This window comes from Scatophagus argus, chromosome 10 (assembly GCF_020382885.2).
Source record: "Scatophagus argus isolate fScaArg1 chromosome 10, fScaArg1.pri, whole genome shotgun sequence".
Classification (NCBI taxonomy): Eukaryota; Metazoa; Chordata; class Actinopteri; family Scatophagidae; genus Scatophagus; species Scatophagus argus.
In genome coordinates this window covers 9,725,350-9,749,996 of record NC_058502.1, presented here as the reverse complement: position 1 = coordinate 9,749,996, position 24,647 = coordinate 9,725,350, and the positions used below count along the sequence as shown (strand labels likewise).

At 38.7% G+C, this 24,647-nt stretch overlaps 1 protein-coding gene across 1 annotated transcript in view; it reads left to right on the top strand.

Annotated features, from left to right (window-relative positions):
* The first annotated feature begins 15,975 nt into the window (after positions 1-15,975).
* LOC124065958 (protocadherin-15-like) overlaps positions 15,976-24,647 on the top strand; it is a 181,045-nt gene continuing 172,373 nt past the window's right edge. Inside the window, exon 1 of the mRNA XM_046401945.1 lies at positions 15,976-16,566. The gene's annotated coding sequence lies outside the window, so the exon portion shown is untranslated. The remainder of the gene's footprint in view (positions 16,567-24,647) is intronic.

Genomic DNA, 24,647 nt, shown 5'->3' with positions numbered 1-24,647 from the left:
GTTGATCTTTGCGCTATTTTTAGTGAGCAGTTAGAATATGACTAACTATGAGCTATGTTTGGGTACATCACAACAGCTGACCCATGTCACACTTCAGCTGACCTATTTTTGGTAAAGTAAAGGTTCCTCTTTTCCTAATTTTTCAATGTGGTTAAAGTGGTCACAGTGGAGTTGACAGACTGTTTAACAGCAGATGGAAAATAACTTGTAGGGCTGAGAATTTATTAAATTTCACAATGTTTGCAAAACCTACATCATAGAACCAGAAAGACTTAAAATAATATACTTAGAATAAACTTGAGCAGCAGCCTGAGTTTGATTTCCGACCTGCTGCCCTTATTTGGTCCTCTCACTTCCTCTCTCCCCTTTTCTTGTCATGTCTTCAGCTGTCCTATGAATACATTTATAAAAGCACCCCCCCCCCAAAAAAAAAAAGTTTTTTCAGACATGCTAAACTGCCATTTATCGTGGGTTGCAACAGAATTCACTTCTTATCAGACCATGTGTCACAGCACGTCATTTCACAAACTGTAGTCATTTCATAGCATGACAGGAAGTCTTCATATCTGAGGTGTCAACACGGTGACCCAACTGTTTGCGTCAGTGGAATGACTGGCAGCAATGTGCTGAGTGTCACAGTAAAACGGATTGATTGTGACTTGCTCTGCACTTATAGAGAAGGTTTGTCTTTATACTCTTTCAAATTTATTTTCAAATTCTGTGAATAATGTAACACAATGCACTACACAATATAAGGCTTTTTTATAGACACTGTGCTTCTTTTTATTTAAATTCTACATATTCAGCTGTATGAAGTAACTTGCAGGTGGTGGACACAACAACATGAACATCTGTACATATCAGTGGTGGAATTCAGGGTGCCGAAATCCTCCTAGTAATAAACCAAAATAAACTATTTAAACTGTTTACAACACCAGTTGAACTTTAAATTGGATTAGCTGTGTAATGTATTATCACAAAGCTGATAAAAGGGCTGTTGAATTTGTTTTTGTTGAAAGTTGAATTTTCAGAGTTGTGTGGATGGCGATGACACAAACATATGATAATCTAGAATATGATGCATTTCTATACATTAAACTACCCAGCACTATAAAGTCATTAAAAAGAGCTCAGCCATAAACATCTACAGCAGCAGAATGTACCATACTCATTAAAGGAGCAGTATTATTAATCCAGAAAGATCATAAGAGTAAAATACTGACAGGGAACATTTTTCTGTTTTATTTTCTTACTTTTTCTTACTTTTCTCAATGGAAAGTCTGAAAATTTGAAAAGAACGTGGCTTCAAATCAACACCTCTCCTATTCATAATGCAGCCCAGCGGGATGATCACGTTCTAGCATCAACATCAGATTTAACGGTTTATTTTTGATGTGATGCTGCTTACGTTCCTCTAGAGGGTCTCATAAACACATAAATGCTGAATGATATCTGAGATGTGTTGCACTGCATTCATGGGTAACACAAAAAAAAGAAAACAAAGAAAGAGAAAAGAAAACAAAAGGCTATAGACGGAAGTGACAGGCCAGAGACATTAAAGTGATGATGAAAACAGGCAAAGATCTTGTAAGAGTTAGTATAACAATAATTTTCATGTGTATCTCTGTTGGCAAAAATGCCTTTGGAGGGTTTCAAGATCAGCACATCATCATATGTTTGTAGCATCATTTAGACAACTAAAGCACAAAAACAATCTGATAGAATTATTTTTAATCTATTTCATGAGTTCAGTAACGCTCCCAGAATATTTAAAGTAGGAGCCTCATTTTAATCACAGCTCTTTTCATGATAAGACCATGCTATTAAAGGTCACCTTCCAATGCAGATGATCTCATTCCTATAAATGCGGATCATGGGGACCTTCTCTATGACCGTGGCATCTATCAAAATGGATGCTAGCCATACTGTTTGTCTGTCTTTTCCTCCTGCCAGTGCAATGAATAACCATCAAGGGGGCTGGTGTTCATGAGTTTTTTGATGAATCTTGGGGCAGTGAGTTTCATTAAATGTCAGCATAACAGTCATTTCTCTGTGGCGGTGATTGAAAAGGGGCTCGATGTAAGGAATGCTAATTTCCTTGGGAAAACAAAGATGTAAACAAGCAAGGACGCCACAGAGCACTTGTAATCTCTTGTTCTTATCAAGACCAGTAGTCAAGGACGGCTTCAGAAGAATAGAACAAAAGAAAACATAAAACACTTAAATCTGGTCATCTTGGTATAAGACACATAAAGGTACAATTACTAAAGCTCAGAATCAAAAGAATCATTTCGGTTAATTCTACTGAATTCATAGCTCACCTCTTCATCACTCTGCTGTCTTTTTAACGACACGAAGCACATGAAGCATGTACAATGTACTGTACATCCTGGGAATAGAGAAGAAACAGATCTGTCGGTACTAAGCTCGAAGAGGAGACAAGTAAGTTATTGTAAGCATGATGAAACTCAAGAAACAGGACATCTTCACACACACACACACACACACATACACGCAAAGAATCCACCGGTTCTCTCTCAAGCTCACAAACCCTTTTCACCCCAGAAGCAACCTACCAGGAGTGCCTATATACATAATATATTTACACGACGTTAATTTTGCATTGGCCCCAAAACAGTCATACTTTAATTTAGTTTAGTTAGGGTTAGGGGTATTCCTTGTGACTGATCAACTTGTTTCTGTAGGCTCAGTTCTTAAATGTGGTATTAGCAATAAACAGGTGTGGCTAGTAAAGCCATTTACTCGACTACTATGTGTAAAGCTGCTGATCACATGACTACTTGCGTGTCGGTGACAAACAACACAGAGAATTATCTCTTTTTTTTTGTTTGTTTGTTTTACAGCCCTGTAAGATTACTGTTTTGGATCACTTTCATCAGTGTCATTTTCAGCAAAAGCAGGCAGCTGTTCACATTGAAAAAGTTTTGCAAATCGCACTGGATGTGACCTGCTGAGATCGCAGCCAAAATTTCCCCTTGGTGGTTGGTGGAGACCAAAACAGAACTACAAGATACTGAATAAATGCAATAGTGGCCAGAAACATGATTCTAAATGAATGTTAATGTCCCAATCTGCTGGATGATGTGTGCCTCTTTACTTAGCAGTTTACCTCTGTGTGTCCACAGTTTGTTTCTGCTGTCCCCAAGTGATCAAATCCACCATTTCACAGTTCAGGTATACTATAAGTACTAGTATGTTTAAGTGCTTGTCTTTTACTTAAGTACTTCTGTAACTCAGAGGCAAATGTTGTTCATTTTACACCACTACATTAATCTGACAGCTGTAGCAACTAAGCAGAGTAAGATTTTACCTACAAAATATATACATAACACATTAAATAAAAATGCAGCCCTGTAATATAATATAACATAATAACACTTTGAAAGCATCATGAGTATTTCCATTTTTTGTACATGTTTCTTAATAATTCAATATTTTCATTCTATTATTGCCACATTATTTAAGCAAAGGAGCTAACAGCTTCTTCCAAAACTGCTAGTACAATGCAGTGCTAGGATGAGGACTGTGTTGCTCCACTTTGGATATCACTTCCATTTTTCTTCCTCTCTTTCTTCATACTGAACACAGCAATAAATACTGCATGTGTTGTTCCTCCTGCTGCCCTATCCGATGCCATAGCTCTTGTTTTCCTGCCCAGGGATTGAGACATCTTCGTCCCAGTCCTCTGTACCTCACAAGCACCATCAATAATTCTGCTAAAGAGTGCACTGAGCTGAAAATGGGAGTGGAGATTGGGGTGGGGGTTGTGGAGGGGTGGAGCTTGATGGCTTTTCCATGGCACACTCAATCTATCCTCTACCTCCTTCTATTCCTGTTGTGCTCCTGCACTTCCTAACATGTCCCTCTGCAGTGTTGTTTATCATTTTTGTGCTGTATGGACAGCATGCACACACAAGGGAACACAAAGCCTTGAGTTCTTTCATAAAGAGGGGACTCTTGAGCAGTTGAAGGAGGTTCTTGAAAGGGCTTTTATATTGTTAAGAGACATGACCAATGGCCATTATTCATCTGTGAACAGATGGAAGCATTACCATAAGGAAGAGATAGCAGAAATGGAATTTAATCAGTGCTTGAAAAACATATAGTATATTGAAAATTTGTCAGATAAGGAAAAAAAAATATACATATATATTCTAACAATAATATACAGTATATTCACAGTTAGGCAGCAAAAGGCAGTTTCTGAAGATTTAATAGATTTTGTCAGGGAGTATTAAAAAAATGATGACGTGGAAAGAACAGCTAACACACTTTACTGTGTGTTTATTCACACACAGAACTGGAAAGCTCAGCACTGTGTTGATAAGATGTAATCTGAAAAATTCATTTCTTAGATTATCAAGAGTCTGCCTCATGCATGCTTTCATGAAACAATGAAATGTAAATCAACTTTTTAGGCTGAGACTGGTGCTTATAGATGGTGATGGTCTTGTTACAACATTTGTCAGTGTCCCACTTAGCCAATCTCTCTTTTTTTTTTTTAATTCAGATCTCAGACATGATTTTCTGTAAAATGAAAGATACATTTTACTTTGATATAGTTACCCACTTTGATACATTTATTTGATCCTGCCAAATGATTAAAACAACCTGATTACTACATAGTGCTCATTTTGTGGGCTGTCTGTCAGCATTGAAGACAATTCTGTTACTTGAAATGTTGACCACTTGGCTTAGACTTAGACTGCTGAGGTGATGCCTAGCAGTCACAACCATGATTATGCATAACTTTAAACCTTAATATTACTTAAATGAATGAGTTATATACAAATTCATCCCAAGTACCTTTGCCATGAAGGAGGAAACTAGCCATAGAGACCAAAATCTTTTTTTCTTACCAGGCTCTAAACATGGTTGTTTCTGCTGTAAAATATACAAATGTCGATGGATATTGCCTCAAGTGGCCATGCAAGGAACTGCAATTTGTTTTTTGTTTTTTGTCTCAGAGGTTGCCACTTTGCCTCAGCTATACTTTGTTCAGTGCTAATTAGCAAATATAAGCATACTAATACATCAAACTAAATGTTACACCCGATGAACTGATAAATTTAACATGTGCTGGCGTTGTCACTGTGAGCATAATATTTGAAAGTTGGCATTAGCATAATGTCTTGTTGTGCATAAGTGTGGCGCACTCTTGCTTAAAATCACCATAATGAGTTTACTTTCATTCTAGATGGGTAACCATATATTGACAGAAGTCATCCCAAATTGTGTCAAGTAATTTTATCTTATTACTCCCAGTGGAGATACAGTTTTTCTGTTGAAATTTAAAAATTATACAAATGATTACAAAAATAAATAACAAGATGGGCAATTAGTTCCAACCAAACTAAACAATAAAACCAAATAACACAACACACATTTTACAATATACCTCGTGACAAAAATAATATCAGACAAAATTTACAATATTCCTACTATACTGTATTACTATCATTTCATCATACATCTTCATACAAAAGTGTAATTGCTTATTGCTAAAGGAGACACAAGTTCAGACCAGACTTCTGCAGTCTCTGCAAATGATGCCATGTCTCTCTGATCTAAATCATGACATTAATTCTCTGTGAATTTCACTCCAACTACTTCTTCATTCAATCATCAGTCAGGGTGTAAAAATGAGAGATAAAGGCCAGAGACATCAAATCCAGAGCCTGAAATGACAACAAAGTGAAATGAATGAGCTGTCGGAGAAGACAGCCCACTGTGGTGGGACTAATAAACCCAAAAGCAGTTCAGTGGGGGGGGGACTCCTCCATCTGCCAATTAAACCAAGAGGAAATTAATGGATAAGCAGTTTCATTGGGAATCAGAGACAAGTGATGGTGTTGTGCGCCCTGCAGGTAACTGCACCGCATCGCTGCCATAACGACCACCACACTCGTCTTGTGAAGGGCCTCGAGGAACAAGCATGCTTATTTATTCGCATAATATTTTTTCTAATCTCTCCATGCCATTGCCAGCAACTCCCTTCAAGAGTTTAGTTCTAAGGCAAAACTATGCTAATGTGATCTTTTTTACAACATATTTGCTCAAATGCAGATAAGTCTTCTTATCCGGTGCTTCACACCTGCTCTGCTGCAAGCCATTCCTGCCCATTATTTTGGATTGGTCGATTGGGTACACACGCCAGGTTGTGGTTTCAAAAAGACTTTATATGGATTTTCATATGATTACATTGTGCCTAGTGAAACAGTCTCACAGTAGCAAAACCAAATCCAGAAGCTGAGAGATTTTGAGTGCCTAAACCTTTTATAAGGTATTGATTTCAGTCCCAGCCCAGAGCCACTGAGGTCATTTCTTCTCATTATCAGACCAAAGCACTGAAGAGGCCTCTCCATATGCCTGTCTGTTCAATGTCAGTGCCCTGAAGACTGTTTTTATTTCATTCAGCTTTTACATAAATTATATTTGATCTATAGCACTTTGGCAACACCTGTGGATAATGTTGCCGTGTTATGCCCTTTTAGCTCGTTAAAATTGATCCTGACATTCATGCTTGTGGCTCCGGGCTGGACCATTGTGCCCACATCATTAGTGTACATATATTAAATTGTCTTTTTTTTTCTTAAAGCTGAGACGAATGATTTGTACCAGCTGTGCATTCATGTGCCTCAGTCCTTGATCTCACTTTGTTTGAGACTTTAAAACAGATCAGACTGAGCCTATGCACCTAGAGAGATTTGACTTGGACAGCAACTCCAGTACTTTTATTTTTTTTCTTTTGGTCATTGTCACATTAATAAAACAGACTATGGTGACCATTCATTTGATCTTTGCAGATAAGAACTACTCTGACATGTCATTTAAAAACATATCTGTAATCTTTGCTTCAAATCAAAATGCAGTCAAAATGCTTTTTAACATCCCAGTTGTTGTTAATGATCTAGTTTGAATTGAAAGTGGGGTATATGTGGTTATATGAAATCGCTGGCACAGAAATTATGTGTTTTGATGGGAAGGGCTGGCTCGCTCGTGCTCTGGGGGACAGAGGGTAGCAGGGAGTGAGAAGATGCCAAACAACAGACTGAGGCAGGATATAAATTAAATCTCTCTGGAGACAATACAGCGTGTGCACACACACATGCACACATGTTTTCTAGTTTTCTAGGGTCTGCTGGAGCTTTTGGTATCTCAGCCAACAGGTTACTGACTCAAAAACGCGGTGGGAGCAGAAGCACGCAAAAGCGATTACAACAGAATAGTAATGAAGGTGGAAAGCATCAGAGATTTGAAAGAAATGTGTAGAGATAATAAGGTATTATAGTGGTGGAAAAAGTATTCAAATCAAGCAGTCATTATGCAGAATTCCCTCTGACAGTATTATGTTGTCAGAGCATTAATCATGAAGTAATGTGTAAGCAGAACTGTAATGTAACTTAGTTGGTTGATGTGGAGTTAATTTTACCTGCTTAATATACTGGCGGGTAGTTTCATCTTCAATAATGTAACATATCTTAATAGTTCATGATATAACTTAAACATAAAATTTAAATCTGAAAAATAACTAGTAACTAGTTAGCTGTATGTGTAAATGTAATGGAAATGTATTCAGAAATGTATTATGGAATAGACCTCATTTACAATATAGCCGAATATAAAACAATAGACAATAAACACAATGTGGAGAGAGCTATGTCATATCTCTTCACACAATAGACAGCTATAAAGAATATAATAAAAATAATTACAGCAAAAAACAACACTGTTGCAAGAGAAGAATGCTGACAGAAGAAAGATGATCATGTAAATTCAAAAATGTACCTTTAATGTCTTGTTTATTTCTGAAGTTACAACCACACATCGCTCTTAAACTTAAAACTGATGCCGCTTCCTTAAACATTGCACTAAAGATTTACACTTAGGCCTGACACTGTCCCATTTACATGGAATTCATTTTCCCAGGGAGAAATTGATTTTTTTTAATTGAATATTATCTGTGATAAATACCAACAGACAAACCAATTTTCTAATCTTTACATTGTAATACCAGCAATGTAAAACAAACACTGACAGCAAAGCAGGACCAAGAATGAAATTATAACACAAAGTGTGTCATCATTCTTTGAGTGTATGGATGATGTTACGTAAAATTTAAAGCACTAACATTATCTGATATAACTATGGCTTGGTTTGCTAGCATTATTAACGTATTGCTCAGCAAGTTTACATTACATATTTCTTAGGCTGAAACTCCGTATTGAGTATCTTCAAGAATTAAAGACAGGGCAGTGAAGTTTATAGGTGTGCAGCATAAGGTACCATGATGCACTAACCAGACTAAAAGTAAGCCACCTCCCTGACATTGAAAACTGGCTCTAAACTCACCTAACCCATTAATGTCATGTTATAGTACATTCCCTTGAGCACAGCCTGTCTGAGAACTGTCTAAAAACATTTGTTTCGGAAAAGTTTGATTCTGTTTCCTCTGGAGAGCTTCCTTTGTCAAGATGATTTTACTTAATTGCAGATTTAAATGAAACGAACCAACCCACACATCATTAGGCTATGGTGAATGCCGCCACGCAACAACCTGAGCCCACTCTCCCTCCCCAAACAAGAAATTACCTTAACAAAAATGAAACTTAATGTTCTTGACTACTTGTAATCCCATTTCAGTGTAGATCCCACTTGGCCAAATTCCATGATGTCTGACTTCACAGCAAGAGTCTTGACATGTTAAACGACTGCCAAAGAGTTTATTAGATTAGTGTTAACCTTATTCATATGGTATGACTTTCCTTGCCAAGAAGAAGAGACTGTGTGATGTACGACTTGATTTGACTTTTTGATTGACCATATTCACATCATATTTATCTGTGACTGATAACCAACTGGGTTTAAGTATGTCAGCATGAGATCTCTCCTAACCTTACATTTAGACTAGGATCCTATCCATTTTCTGTCGGCTATCATAACCTGTCACTCTCACCAGCCTTACTCTTGGAGATCCTGAGAGGTTCTCAGGTCTTAAGCTGTCATTCATTTCGAAAAAAATCAAAACCTATAAATCTTCTTTGGTCTGTCACAGAAAAAGAAAGAGGTTGGTCCATTAATCAGGACTCTCTGAATGGCTGCTGCACAAACACGAGAAAGATGCCATCCAAAATCCGCCCACATGTACTGAGCTCTGAGGTTGACATCGTGCCTCAAGCAGTGATTCAAGTGAAGCTATTGTGCTTCTATATAAAGGAAGTATTGATTGGCTTGGACTTCTTTGACCATAAATTCAGCAGGCCTATACTTCTCTTTAAAGTGCATTTCAAACTAAAACAGTACAAACTCGACAAAATTATAGCGGTCACAAACTCACACTGAGCTCAGAACTGAAAAATAAAAGCTCAGGTCATGGACTGAACACCTGCAATCAATAAACTGCTTATTCAGTCAAGAGAGTGACATCAAGGGGCCGTGAAAGAGTCTAACAAATAAACCTGCATTATACCACAATGTGGTGGTAATACCATAACTTTGGTTTCTGTGTGGATTAAATAAAAAGCTGTTTATTAATGGCCGTTAGATGTATGGTAAGCAAGGTTTGTTCCTTTTGACCTGCTGCAGGTTAACTGTTTCCTGTTTCCCTCTGCTTCCAGTCTTTGTGCTAAGCTAAGCTAACCCACTGCAGATGAGCACTTCAAATGGATTTATCTATCTTGATTAAATTACTTAACTTACAGGGTGCACTAAACTCAGCGAAATACTGCAGTGTGAGGTTTTCTTCTTGTGAGGTTTTTTCATTCACTGGTGCAAGTGCTGTTATTAATTGATCCCAGTACTTTGAATCGGTTGCCAAATGGTATATTTGGAGTACAGTACCTCTAGTGCAGCCCATTGTGTGCACATGACTTTCAGAGCCAAAGCTCAGGGCGGGCCAGGGAAAGCACACAGACTCTGCGTCCTCAGAGGTTTTAACGTGCCAGAATATAAGGAATCCAAATCCCCTGGCTGCTCCAGCAGCTCCAAAGTCTGCCATGTCCATGGCTGGTCAATCACAGGCCTCTGTATTTTTGGTTCCACAGAGATTTCACAGACAGTCATGTCATGCAGGATTGCTGCAAATGAGTGATACATCAGGTTTGCATGATCACTAAAAGTATAACTTGAGGAAATATTTTGCTGCGTAGTTGATTTGCTCATGATCAGTACTGTAGATACATTGATTTACAAATATAGGCAATAATTCTGTAGTGTATTTTTTTAATATCAGCATCTTCTCATTACACGTTCAAAATCTGGCTAGCAGTGTCCATCAGTTTTGACTGCATTTAAGTACCAGGCATCACTGATGAGTCTGCCTCCTGTGGAGCAGATGACATGTGATTATTAAGGTGTGATGATGAAGTCTTATCAGAAAGTCGCATGTGTTTACACTGTTCAGGGAGATTTTAAGATTGAGGGGCTTCTGCCCTGAGCAGTAGCAAATACCCCATGAAGTCCAGACACTGGTGTTGGTGGTGGTGCTGGCTGATGACTCTAATGAGGAAGATGAAATGATGAAGGTGAGGAATCTGTAACAACAGGGCAGCGACGGGGAGGTGGACAGGGTGGACATATAACATGGGCCGAACACACTGGCAGGCAGCAGCAATGTAGGTGTGTTGCTGTGCTACTGGATAAATGTGAACAACTGATGTGGACTGATGTTATCTCAGCCTTCGATGACAGCAGGAAATTATGAGTGAGCGTTGTGTGGGTGAGAGGAATGAATGACAGGATAGTATGAAAAATAATTATTATTAGTTCACTTTCATTTTCATTATTAGCTTTTTAGTTAAACACACACACACACACATATGCTCACACAATGTTTAATTAATGTTATTAATGTACTGGCTATAATGTTAAATGCAGGGGAGTGTTTCCTAATAAGACAATTAAAAAGGCTTTTTGGAATAGCTGATGCCTGACTGGTCCCATTAAAACTGTATTATCTAATCCTGTACAGACCCATGCAATGAATACTGTAATTCAGCCATAAATCAGCTGTGTGCTCCATCGTACAGCCTGTACAGAACGCCGGAGTCTCAAGAAATGTTACGTACACCTCGATTCTCGATCCTCACCCTTAACTGGATGCAACTACTGTTCTCCTCGTGCAAATATGGGAACATGATTTTGGATTTGGTTTCTGCTGATTTGAAGGCAAGCTCTACAACTGCAGTGTACACAGGGTTATTAAGGGTTAAACCCTGTGCTTATGTAACTTGACCTGCTGCCAAATATTCTCATTCATCTGGAGCCCTTGTACCATCTGGACAAGATGTATTTCATCCATTACTTCAGAGATTTTACTCAGTACCTTTCTCCAAGTAAAATCCATTATATGAGTAGTTTAACTAGTTTAAGTTCGCTTTTTAATTAAGAGGACATGATGAAGTGTGTGCTGGTTATTTGTCAATGATAGATGAAAATAATGGATGTCTACATGGCATTCCTGCCACGCTTTCACTGTCACCTGTCAGTCTCCGGTTGTGACAGTTGCCTAGTAAATAATGTGAAATGTGGAACCAAATCAGTCGGTACATTCATGACTGACTGCCACCTGTCATCGACACACAGTGATCGACAACCACCTGTCATTGGCCAGGCTCTTGTTTGATTTGATAGACTTCCCACAATGCATCCTAACATGTGTGCTGCTTCAGTCATACCAAGCAGGAGCTACCTAGGAGGTTAAATAGTTCATTATCTGATTATAGAAGACAATTTGTTGAATCGCTAGCAAAAATGATATAAGTCGTCTAAAGAAAGAAAACAGCTTTTAGTGGCAGATAATCAGATTTGGCTCTCAGCACACTGAGCATTTTTTATCACAGGCACAACACAGTGAGTACTCACCTTGGGGAATATTAACTAAATAGGTCACATTTTGTTCTGTGCTGCAATAGTGTGAAGTCACATTGTCCAAGGTGTTAGTAAGTTAAGCAAAATTACAAGCAGTGCATGGCAACTTGCTAAAGGAGGGATGTTTGTTCTTAAATGTACAAATTGAACATAAATCTGTTTGTCTTCTTTCTTTGCTTTAATTTAATGTAGTGGCAAGTCAAAAATATGTAATGTAGACTTGAGAAAACTTCAGTCATATTTGAATATATAGCCATTTTTGTAAAATCTCCGCTTTTGCTGCATAACATTTTGTATTCAGTGTAAATTAATGAATTGATGATTAATAATTAACATCCATTTCCTGACATTAATAAATAGACAACAATGAAAAATGATGTGCTGTCATTAAGATAAATTAACAGCTTAACTAGGATAGCATTCATGGACTCTAACAAAACACAGAGCCAATACTTTTTGACCTTTAGTAACTGGATATCAAACTTTGTTTAAAAGTAATAATGAAACAGTAGATGCATACACTACTTTTAATAAACGCAGAAGCAACAGGGCACATGTTTCAAAGAATGATGTGTACAATATGTGCACAACCTGAATACGTTTCATACTGCCAGAATAGCCAAAGTAATATCCTTTATGCAAATCAGAGCTGCGTTAGCTCTTGACTCAAAGTCAGATGGATGTACAGTTCTTGTGGAGTGTTATGAATCATTCAAGCTGTCAAAAAATGTTACAGCACAGTAAAAGAGACCCAGATCTGACATCTTTATCTGCATAACAAGGAAGGACAGCGACTTCTTACAGACAAAAACCTCAACATTTCTTTGATGTAATCCACATGTTTTATTCATGGAGAGCTTACTGTGAGATTTGTGGTTTGGCCAAGTGCTGCGTGCTGAGCCATTTAGCGCTAATTCCCCCTGAAATATCTGCTATTGTTTGTGCTTTAACAACAATACTATATCCTTTAAATCTGTTGGCTAATGGATCTGTCAGACAACCACAATTGGATTTTAATTAGATTAAACATCTCTCTGCAGTTGTTAGCCAGACTCCTGATTGGACCAGACGGATTGAGTTATTATGATTAAGCTCAGTGTTTATGGATGAATGATTCTAACCTACCTGAAAATCAATGAAGGACACCTCAAGGACCATTTTCATGAGAAGTAGCCTGCGTTGCATAATAAGCTTTCTCCAGCTTCTACCCGTTGATTAATTACATTCAATACCAGTGTTGAGCTTAGTCATTTAGTTTGTGTAGAGAGGCATAAGCTGTTTTAATGCCTGTCTCAGATTCAAATATGGCTTTTAATCCCTAATAACATTCCCACCTGAAATCCACAAATCTTTTAGACGAAGCGTAACATCAAATGCATTTTTGTTTGGGCATTTTCAATCATGCTGTCACAACAGTATAGTGTCCATTCCTGAATGTCTCCTCAGATTCCCTTTTGCACAAAATTGAGCAAGAATCTCTTGGAAGCCAGGGAATCACAGATGGGAAGCGCCTCACACAGCACATTTATTGAGATAAAGGTTCATTACTCACCTTTTCGCACACCATTGCTGCTCTGCGTCCTCTTTTATTTATTTATTTATTTTTACACTAATTTCATATTATATGCTTTACAGAAAACACAGTAATTTGACACAGTTATTACAGGATCAGCTTTCGCCGAAGGAAATTGTGAGACCTTAGCTGACCCGCTTGCAGATGGGCGGGGCAGACTTACTGACCTGTGATCGACTACATCCAATCAGCTCCTCCTTCTCCTCTGGCATTTTAAAGACTGGTTCTGTCCTTCCACGTTTGCCAGATCGTACTGTCAGCTTTGTGGTATGCATACAAGTCTCTGCTTTTTGTCTTGCCTGTTGTGTCATTTTTTTTAAATTAACTTTTGTCTCCTGTGTTCAGGTTCATATCCTCACCTCTGCCTGCTCTGCCCAGTTTTTGCTAGTTTCCTGTGTTTCCTGTGTGAAGACTTTTTCATTGTTTGGACTCTCTGGATTTGTACTCACCTGCACTCACCTGCCATGCAGATTCTTCACTGAATTTACTCATTAGAGACTTTAGTATTTTCTCCATTTCATTATTGACTTTGTAAATAGTGTAAATAAAAACTTTATTCAAACTGCTCTGGTAGTTGTGAGTGCCTGCTCATTTTTTGGTAGAACTTAACAGGAACAGAAGAACACAAACTTTGGTAAAGATCTGTGAATCCACCCTCTTAACCTGAACACTCTCACCAGTTTTTTAACAAAAGTGTACATTTTTCAAACAACGAATAACAATCAGGTTTACGGCCAGAGCCTGGTAAAACTGACAAAACAAAATTGTGAGGATAAAGTCATTCTTCAAGATCTGGGCCTCCTCAACACTATTCATTATAACAGGATAGTTCTGATTTGCCTTGTCTAAACTTGTGATATGAGGTCACGGGTCTGAGGGTCAGGGTAAGGGTCAGTGATCATAAACATATTAAATCAGTTTTGCAAAGCATTGTGGGTGTAGTATAAAATAAATGTGAAGTCCATAAAATAATACTAATGCCTTTTTGCTTTTACTGGGGAGTTTTAACCGCAGCTGTGATTGGCTTTCTTTCAAACTGTATTTAGATTTAGGTTTTACGTCTAATCTTCTCTTTCACTATGAGACACGGAGGAGTTGAGTAAAGGAGCTGTCTGAAATGCTGATGTATTTGCATACACCAGGTTGGAAGTTTGGAATTTGCAGATCAGAGCTTACATGGGATCAGTGTGGGATGAGACTACAAGAGACTTTACATGTAGGCACTTTACACTATACCATCTCAAGTGCAGATTCAGCACTTACATCTAATGCGCTTGATGCTGAGGGGTGTGTTCACTCTGCTTAGCCAGATTTACAGCTATGAAAGAAACAAATAGATAAATCACGACTGATCTTTCCAGTCAGGCCTGATGGATAGATATTATGTAGACTGTTAACACAAGCAAGCAGAGCACAATAAATTCACATTCCCTTCTTACTAAAACATGAACTCAGTTGCACCGGCATTATCAGGCAGCTATAAAATGCCCAATGCCACAGTAAAGCAGAATCTGATTCAGCCACCCTCGACCTTACTCACGACAACCTGATTAAGAAGTGATTAAGAAGCAACAATGGGCAGATATGTTTGAATGCAATAAACCAACTGACTAACTGGAAATGTTTAATTTGCCTTGACATGGGTTTGACTTCTTCATTGATTAGAGCCCTTTGTTATTACATTTTCAACAATAATAACAACTCTAAAGTTGTTAATAAAGTTGTTAAATAAAGTCTTTTATTTACCAAAAGGTCACTGGCAATCAAAGAAATGTTATCCTAAAGAGTGACAGTTTCCTCATTTGTGGTCAGTTCAGCCTGGTCTCACCAAATGTCCTAAGTCACTTCTCATGTTTTCACCTGCATGTGCTTATACTTGACAGTGTTCCAATCCCTTAAAAAGGAAGCACTAATGAAAATATCTTTCATTTAATGTTTTGCAACAATAATCCCTGAGGGTAAGCAAGAAAAAAAAAAGGAGGCCAAATAGTCGTAACAGGCAGAGACTAATCTACCTTAGATCACATGGAGTGAGTCAGTGTGCAGAGATCTGCTGAGGAACTGATTAGGGAATTGGGAACAGGTGCGCAGGTGGGTGTGACAGTCAGGTGATGACTGAAAGGTAGGAAATGCTGAGCACAGGCACCAGGAAATAGCAAAACAGAAAAAGGTTGGGATTTGGAACAGAGCCAAACAGACAGCATGAACTTTTTTTTTTTTTTTTTTCATTTGGCCCATAAGTTTACAACATTATCCAGCTGTGTATTGAGTGCGTTCAGTTGGGGATCCAGAGGGATTTGGATTAGTTCCATTCCAGTGATATTTAATTCATTTGATGCTCAGAGTAGAATAACAATAAGCGAATGAAATCAGATTCCAAATCCCGCACCAAATGATACAACAGAAAAACTAATCTCTGAAAGTGTCTCTAAATCAAAATCTTATCAATTGGCCTAAATCTGATAAAAAAGGGGGCGTGGGTGGGGGGTAGAGATGAACATGTTTGGGAATCCCTGCTGTGTGGATAAAACTCTCCACTGCAACTTTGGGTGGCGCCAGAGTGCAAGAAAAGAAGAGATGGGTGTGAGAGAGGGGGGTCAACACAACTAATGGGTTAATCCGCCTGGAGGATCGCTTTTTGGCTTCGGCTGTCGCCACAGCCCGTTAGATGATGTGAGAACGTTTTCTGCGGGTGTTTGGACTTGCCACCTGTTAGGAATGGTAAACAGGCTTCATCGCTGAAGACCGAGCCGACCTCTTCCACTGTTTCGTTGGACAACGTTCGCGGTTTTCGTGCAGGTTTCGCCTGCATCATTGAAATACACACGGACAACTTTGAGTGACCGGGATGCGCAAGAGAAAGTGAGCCACACGCATAAACTGGCAGTGGTGAGATTATAAACGGAGTCTCTGAGCGCCCGGGAGGCTCAAACCCATCTCGCTTTGAAGATTAGAGGGTTGACGACGTCTGAAGGACACTAAGAACAGGATTAGGTATTGTGCAGTCTAACCTAACCTACTTCTCATCACTCCTACATCTTGTCCTCTGAATATTTGCGCAATGACCTTTGGTGCACTTGGAATACAGCGGGTGCGCCCGTAAGGTAAGGAAATAATTTTTGCTTAGTTTTTTTTATAGGCTGTTTGGATTGATTACATTATGTGAAGTTGTGTCAGACATATAAATTCACTCTGAACACAGAGCAGCCGATATATGGAAAATTACATTATTCATAGGAGCCTGTTACGCGCAGGTGCCATCTCAATCCCTTTGAAAAATATCATCGGAACCCACATATATTTGACAGGTTTAGTGTTGGTGCTGGGTTATCCCTCGTGATGCACGTTGCTGGGCTTTTTCCAGAGACCGTGCATGGCATTTCACACGCTTAACACGTCAGCCTACTCAAGCGCTCTGAACAAACAACGCTCCATACGCACGACGACTAATTTGCAGGTTGTGCACCAATTCAGAGACGAGCAGTAGTTCAGAGGTTGGTGTTTTAGTCTGCTTTAACTGTATGTTTGGGTCGAAGCTGTTATGCCTCGTTCTGCTCGGAGTGCCACTGTTTAAAGAACGCATGTGATTTGGATAGTCTAGGACAGTGCCATCCTTTTCATCTTTTCCTACGCCTGAAGCCAAAGGAGACATATCTCTCGTCGTAAGATGTACAACATGGATTTGCTTGAAATAAGATAAATTTAGGAATTAAAAAAGCAAAACAAAACAACTGAAGAGCACAATATAATGAAAATGAGCATCATGAAATGCTCACTTGTGGAGTAGACTGTCCCTGAATAAGCTTTTAAAAAAATCGGCAATTTAAAGTTGAGCAAAAATGCATTGAAGCCTTGAACACTTCTTCAAAATAGACTTCAGTTGTTGAAGTGGTGTACACATGAGCTTGACCACTCAGCTGAGGGCATTTGAAGCTCACTTTATTGCACAGAATAATACACTGTCTCATGTCTTGACTGCAGTCGGTCTAAGAGATCAAGCCAAGCTACTGAGTGCCAAATATATGAGCATAAAAGCCATTATAATTGGTTTGGGATGGTATTGGCTGGCACAAATAAGGAGGGACACTGCTCTGTTCAGTGAAGTCTGACTTAGACCACCACTACTACAGAACATACCCATTGCCTGAGTCTGGCACATATCTTAATTTGACTGCATTTGTGTGGCTATCGGTTGCTGCAGCCTGATATTCATCTAGTAGGATTCAATCAGTGAGATAACACTTATTGATTACAAAAGCATTACAAAATGTGCACAGTTCCCAACAGCTACAGGTTTGTGTAGTGCCCTAAAAGTGTGCAGGGAATACTTAATAAGAATTGCTACATGATGTCTTCATCAGTCGAGGGCTGGGCTATAGTTCTTTCCAGAGGCTCACATTTGGGAAATGAGAGATGAAGAGTAGGTGGCTCAAGCCAGCCAGACTCCATTGATATTCTGCCTGTGTCCTGCTCCATAGGCAGCCCATTGTCATGGCCCGCTCAGTGGGATAGCATCTGATGATTGAGGGGTATGGAAGAGGGTTGAAAGCTAGTTTGGAAAGAAACTAAAGATTCATTTATTCAAGGTGAAAGATGTGCCATCACAGTAAGCTTGTGTATGTGTTTGTACTGTGCGACAATTGCATGAAGATTAAGTAAATCCAGATGATGCAAAAACATACATCTAATGTGATGTTAATGATTTAATTTTTTCGTATTTTAATAGTTTAAATTATATTTCATGATGTGCACCTTACTACAAGCCCAACCTGATGTGGTCAGTTTGTCTTTGTTTGCTAAATGAATTCCCCCTGTTTTATTTTCACAGAGAAGAATTCTAATTAGATGCATATTTAACACCTGACTCCTTCCTCTGTGGCCCTTTCATTTCCTCTAATTGTACAATAGATGGCATGAAGATTAAAAAAAAAACCTAAAAAAAAAATCATTTCCAACACAGGTGCACCCAAAGTTTCAAAGGGTGCAGCCTCTCTAATGTCAGGTGCAACAGTGCCACACTGTGTGGCCAGTCAGCCCGTGAAGATTCATGGCCAGCCAAGCAGAAAGATTTATCTGTCGTGAGGGCGTGAAATTGCAATGCTCTGCAGTATTCTGTCCAGGGCCAGTGAGAGAGACAGATCCTCCATTGCTCTGGGAAATAAAGAAGTAACAGAGAGGAGTCACGCACAGAAAAGTAGCAAGCACTAATGGTTGCCTGTGCTCTGTGTCAGGTAGAAGTGATCAAGGCTTTATTCTCTCTTTTTTTTGGAAAGGGAGAAATGAGATAGGCAGAAAAGAGCAGCAAAAGGGGAGTAACAAAGAAATCCATCTAAGGAGTCAAACAAATAAGGGTAACTTTTGAAGAGTGACAAGTTGACACTGAAATGCAAAAGCTTGCAAGTGGCTGCAGCAGTAGGTTTGCACTCTGCTCAGCACTCATTAGTTTTTCACATTTTTTAGATATTGTACTTTCCTAACATGCTGCTACTTGCTGAGAAAGTGACTGCTAATTTACAGTGTTCAGTTCAGTTTATTTATATAGCGCCAATTCACAACAAAAGTTATCTCATAGCACTTTCTCATTAGAGCAGGTCTAGATCAAACTCTTTAATTAAATTTTGTAATACAGAGAACCCAACATTCCCCCAACAGCAAGCACTTGGTGAGGAAAAACTGCCTTTTAGAAGGCAGAAACCTCGGAGCAGACCCCGGATCTAGGTGGACTGCCATCTGCCTTGACCGGTTGGGTTGAGAGATTGCTGTGTATTCTTTCAATCAATAGATATGTATATAGTAGTATACTTAGTATACTTTTGTCTTCAATATGATATATTGACATGTGCACATATTGTGTTTTGAGGCTGTGTGCCGACAAATCATAGATTCTGTCTATCTCTTTCTTATCATACATGAAAAATTTAAAAATGATGACAATAAAAACTGTTAAAATAGCCTGCAAGGATTCAGATTCAGAGGACGTTTAACTTCTGGAAGGAGCCGCAGGCTGCTGTGACCAGATTGAGAACACAACACTTGACGGCCAAAAGGTTGTAGCTGCATTAGGTCTATGCAGAGCTCAACTAACCATCATGCCCTCTGTAGCAGGAATTTGTGACTGTTGCCCCCACTGAAGCATGAAGGGAAAAGATTATTTCATTTAAGTTATCTCATTGTGGCAACACCAATGGTCTCAGAATTAATGGAAATGAAACTTGATATGAATATGAAAACTGAGGATATGGATGCACTGCAGATCTGCTCGTGCTCTCTCTCTGCTGTATCTCTCTTCTTGTCACTCCCGAACACAAAGACTAGTTCTGACCTGTCTCTTGCGGCTCCCTTTAGCTCTGATAAGAACAGTTGTCTGAAATAATTTGATTATAAATATATTGAATCTCATTATTTTTCCAAATGGATCTATATATCAAATGGATATTGTGGTATGGAGCGTGATAACCCACAATAAAACCTAAAAGAATACTGAAGGGAAATTCATTCTTTAGCTCCCATGTGCTTTCTCCCACATGTCTGAATGTAGACTAACTACTGCTGACTGGGCAGCAGTATCTTGTAGAGAAGGGGGCTTTAATTGTTAGATACATATGCTTGGGCTTTGACGAATGTTGGAATTAAGTTCCTTTAAAAGAATGATTACCTTTGCGTTTCTGGTAAGGGCAGTGGTCCCCTTGATGTGCAAGACTTTAGGCAATGTGTGTGTAATCGACGTGCAACCTTTTCTCCATGTAAAACCCTCATGTTACTCTCAGCCTCTTTGTTATCCACGTGTCTATGGGTAACAAAGAGGCTGCATAATAATGTTTCCTCTGTATTGAATTGCCAATTTTAACAGTCTCAAAATACAAAGCCAACTTGCCGATTTACACCAGCTGCAAAAGCCAAAATTGAGCAGCTATCTCGCTGTTGATTTTTATGGCTTTGCCCCTTGAATCAATAATTAGATGGCAGCTGAAAGTAGTCTGTTGCTTACTTGCCGCTCAGTTAAAGTCCATCTAATGAGCGGGATCCAACTGGTGCCTCAGTAATTTTACATTAAGCGTCATCTTCCTTTAACGGCAGCCCGCATAAAGAATTTATCATTTAAAATTTTCACTCAAGGAACCACTGACAGCTCGAGTTTTGAGGGAGAACTGTTTGAGAGAGGCAGACATGCAGATTATTTTCATCTTTAATTTGCGAGGAAGTTCTGAAAGTGTCCACATTTGCTGTTTGAAATTCTGTTAGCATAAATTAATATTTACCTCAGCTCCAAATAAATACTGCTGTACAAAAAGCAAATAAAGAGAAAGGATGTGAATTACCATACTATGATAATAGCTTGACTTAGCACTGGCTGCACCATTTGTAAATGTGGTCAGATAGCTTTGTGGCCATGTTTTAATTTCACACTTCAGCAAGAGTATTTATCTGGATAACATGGCAGGTTTTGTTGTGTGTTCTATAACTTTGCAATCCTAGACTCTCTGTGACCTTGTTTCTATTATAGACTTTCTGATTTATTATTAGAATATTCTAAATTATTGATTTAAATTATTATTGATTTAAGTGCTTTAAAAACATGTCTGTAAGTCTAATTTTGACTCTCTTTTTAGCTCTGTTTTGGTGTCCACCAACTACTGAGGACAATATGTGGTTGTTTAACTGATAGGTGCTCCACTAGGTGTTCGTTAGCTAGTTGCTGACTTTGCCTTTGTGTCATTTGGTGTTTGGCAGGTAGTTTACCCTTGTGGTTTTATTTTGTTACTAAAACAGCTCCCTACTGGTGCTGAAAACAGTTCAAATGAGAGTGAATCAAAACATCTTCTGGGCTGTAAAACCAAAACAAAGAGCATATGAAAAGAACGGTAGACCCGGGAGATAGTTCTCTATGGGCTCATCACTGCCCCTTTTGTGTTACTCATATTGATTAGATTTGTTATTATTATTATTATTATTATTATAGCTATCAAAGATAATTAAAAAACAAAAACCAATGTTCACACCTCCAGTTGCAATACAAAAAAAGACACTGTAGGAGGCAACGCTGCACTGCTACTTCGGGTTATTTTGGACTGGTCATTCAGGTTGGATACTTACATAAACTATAGAAACTCAAGGATGCCCTAAATTAATTAATAAGCTGACAAGCCCACCATGATGCTGGAGACCTGCACCCAAAATCCTTGCCAAGAAGAACACCATCGATATGATCATGCTTGGACTTCAATTTTTTTTTTATTTTACACTATTGGCAATATCAGACCAGAAAAGAAAATCAACACCCAAAACAACCTGCTGAGGCCTGTGTAGGAATTTAGTCTCAGAAGGATGAATCTTGATGCATTTAAGATCCACGCCCCCACCTCACCAATAAACATCTCCAAATTCTCATGCTCATGCTCGCTCTCCCTGTCTTGAACACACACATGCGGCTCTCCTGGTGCATTTATTTCAAGCCTAAAAATAGTGATATGTACACGATGTCATGCAGCTCTGAGGCAGTCACAGGTTGTGGGAACACGATGTGTGATTCCAGGATGACATTTTACTAATTATGCTTTGAGTAATAGATAACCTAAAACTGTGACTTATTTTTCTCACCATACAATGTGTACTGAGTTCTGAAAATAACCACACACTTTCAGCCATAAAGCTCTGTGGATTGTCAAAAGTTGCTGAGAAGAAATGGGTTTAGATTTTGAATGGTTCACTTGGACTCAGCTGCTTAATTTAAATGAACAAGAGGTTAAAACGTTAGTGAACGTTCCAACATTTCTCAGTTCTAACTTGTTGATTGACAGCCGATCAGATTTATTCATGAGGCAAAATCAAGAATTACTAAAAAGCTATGTTGAACGAAAATATTTTGCTGTGGGATATTTTAATAATGGTTAACAACTTTGCCCCAGACAGTACAGCTTACAAAGACCTGACCTGCATGTAAAACATTCATTTCAAAAAATGATCCCTGAGTCCGTTTCATGCTGTTCTAATTTCTTTCATAAAGTTTCATAAAATGGATATTCGCAGAGATACGCATACTGAAGTTTCTGCTCCATGGAAGAGACTGAAAATAGCAGAAGATGAAAACCTCACATCTGATTTCAAATTAGCATGAAACAAACATGAGCATCATACCTCCGTCGTTCTCCGCCATTTAAGTTTTGACGGGCGCTCTTTTAATTATGTCATCTTCCTGCAGCCTCTTTGTCTGCAGTGGTTTAATTGCACCCAACTGGAGAGCAGAGTGAATATTCATACGGTAGCTGTAGTACATGTACTTGGCCAAAACCTATTAGATATGCGTACTGGCTGTCAGATTTGGCCAAAAGAAAAGTTACTCTTCACTGCTTTGGCACTGGGTTTAAATATTGTTTTAAGCTGTTTGAACAAACGACCACGGCTGTCTTTTTTTTTTTTTTTTTTTTTTTTTTTGAAATCTGTAGAGAAGTAGATAGTCTCAAAAGATCACATAGCTGGAGGCTCTCAGTCTATTTTACTGCATGAAAACAATATCCAGCTGTTAGCTGCATGCAGAGAAGGACTTCTTTGGCACACACTTTTTAAGGTTTATCTTCATTAAGCATTTGGAGTGAAACATCACACGATTTCTAGCACTTTGATTGTAGACACAGAAAAATAAATAAACTAAACTCAATCCCTTATCGTCATATATTGATTTCCAAGGGACTGAACGTCTTACTTTTTCCACATGAGTATTACTTGGCAGTTTAGCTGCAGGTCTAGAAGTGGGACAGATAGAAGAAATGGGTTCCTCACAGCAGCCATGTTTCTGTTGTGCTCTAACAAGAGCAAAAAAAAAAAAAAAAAAAAAAAATTAAATGTACAAAACGGAAATTTAATGCATGAAATGGCTGAATCATGAGCCTGGAGTCTGTTCTTATATTTACTTCCAGGTGAAGAAAGAAATGAAGCTTCCTCATTCCAGGTGACAGCCCATTTGGAGGCCCATTCAATGTCACTCTGGAGGGTCTTTGGGATTTATTGATTCAGGAGCAGTTTCACTTAGTGAGGTTTATTTTGGCTCAGGTGTAATTTTTCTGTTACTTTGCTTTGTGGAATACTGTAATTTTAGAGAATATGTTCTCTCTAACACTTTTCATTCTGTGGAATTTTTCAGCAAAGCCTTCACACAGTTACATGGCAGTCTTAGATTGAATATAAATCAAAGCACACTTTTGACTGATGTGGCCTGAAAATAAATAAACAAACAAACACATTCATCATAAGAGAGGGATTTTATTGTTTTGACATCTACTGATAATCAGGTCAGATGAAGTAGAGCTTGACTTGATCAAAACTAATGCAGAGCCTCATTTGTAACGCACATATTCCATTAGTTGCCCTACAATGAGCAGACCCTACAGCCCAGGCTTACTGCTGTCATTTTGAGTAACCGTTCCATCTTGTAAATGCATGTTTGATACTGTACATTTTCCACTTGAGGAAAACAGTGCCCTCGTGACCCTTCAGAGATTTGGTTTGTGTGCAAGCACTTAAAAGTCTGGTTTCAAGCAAATGAGCAAATTGTTTTTAGTTTTCCACTGCGTTTGATGTTTCTATCAGAATAATATCAATAAGATCTTCCTTTTTTTACTGGAAATAGTACTTGTGTATGGAAGAGGTGTAAGTTGTAATACTTGAACTGCTGGAATTCCACCTAGCTGTTTCATTACCCCTCAAAGATTCTTGAACTCCTGTCGCTGTGTCTGTGGACCAGCTTGTCGGGTGTTGATTGGGGAAGTGAGTGTCATGAGTTGTTCGGCCAGTCAATTAGGAGCACCTTCACCTAATTAACCTCTTTGTCTTGTAGCGCTAGACGTTTGCTGAAGAGCTTGACTAAAATACCATAGTACATGTCAAGGCACTGAATAATGAGAGTCCACTCCAGGCCTTTCAGCCTGAAAAGGCCATTGTACGTACAGACGGACACTGAGAGGGGAACATATAATTAGATGCTTATTCCCAGGAGAGGAAAACTGAGTTCTGCATATCTCTTACAATAAACAAATTGACAAACAATGCATAGGGAAAAAACACTTTCTGCTGTATGTGTTAGACTGTGTAGAGAAACTTGATCAATGAATCACAATGATCTGACAGGTGGTGGTCAACTGCAGTGGACCAGCAGCTGTATAGTTGCTGGGCAGCCCACAAAAATTTCCAC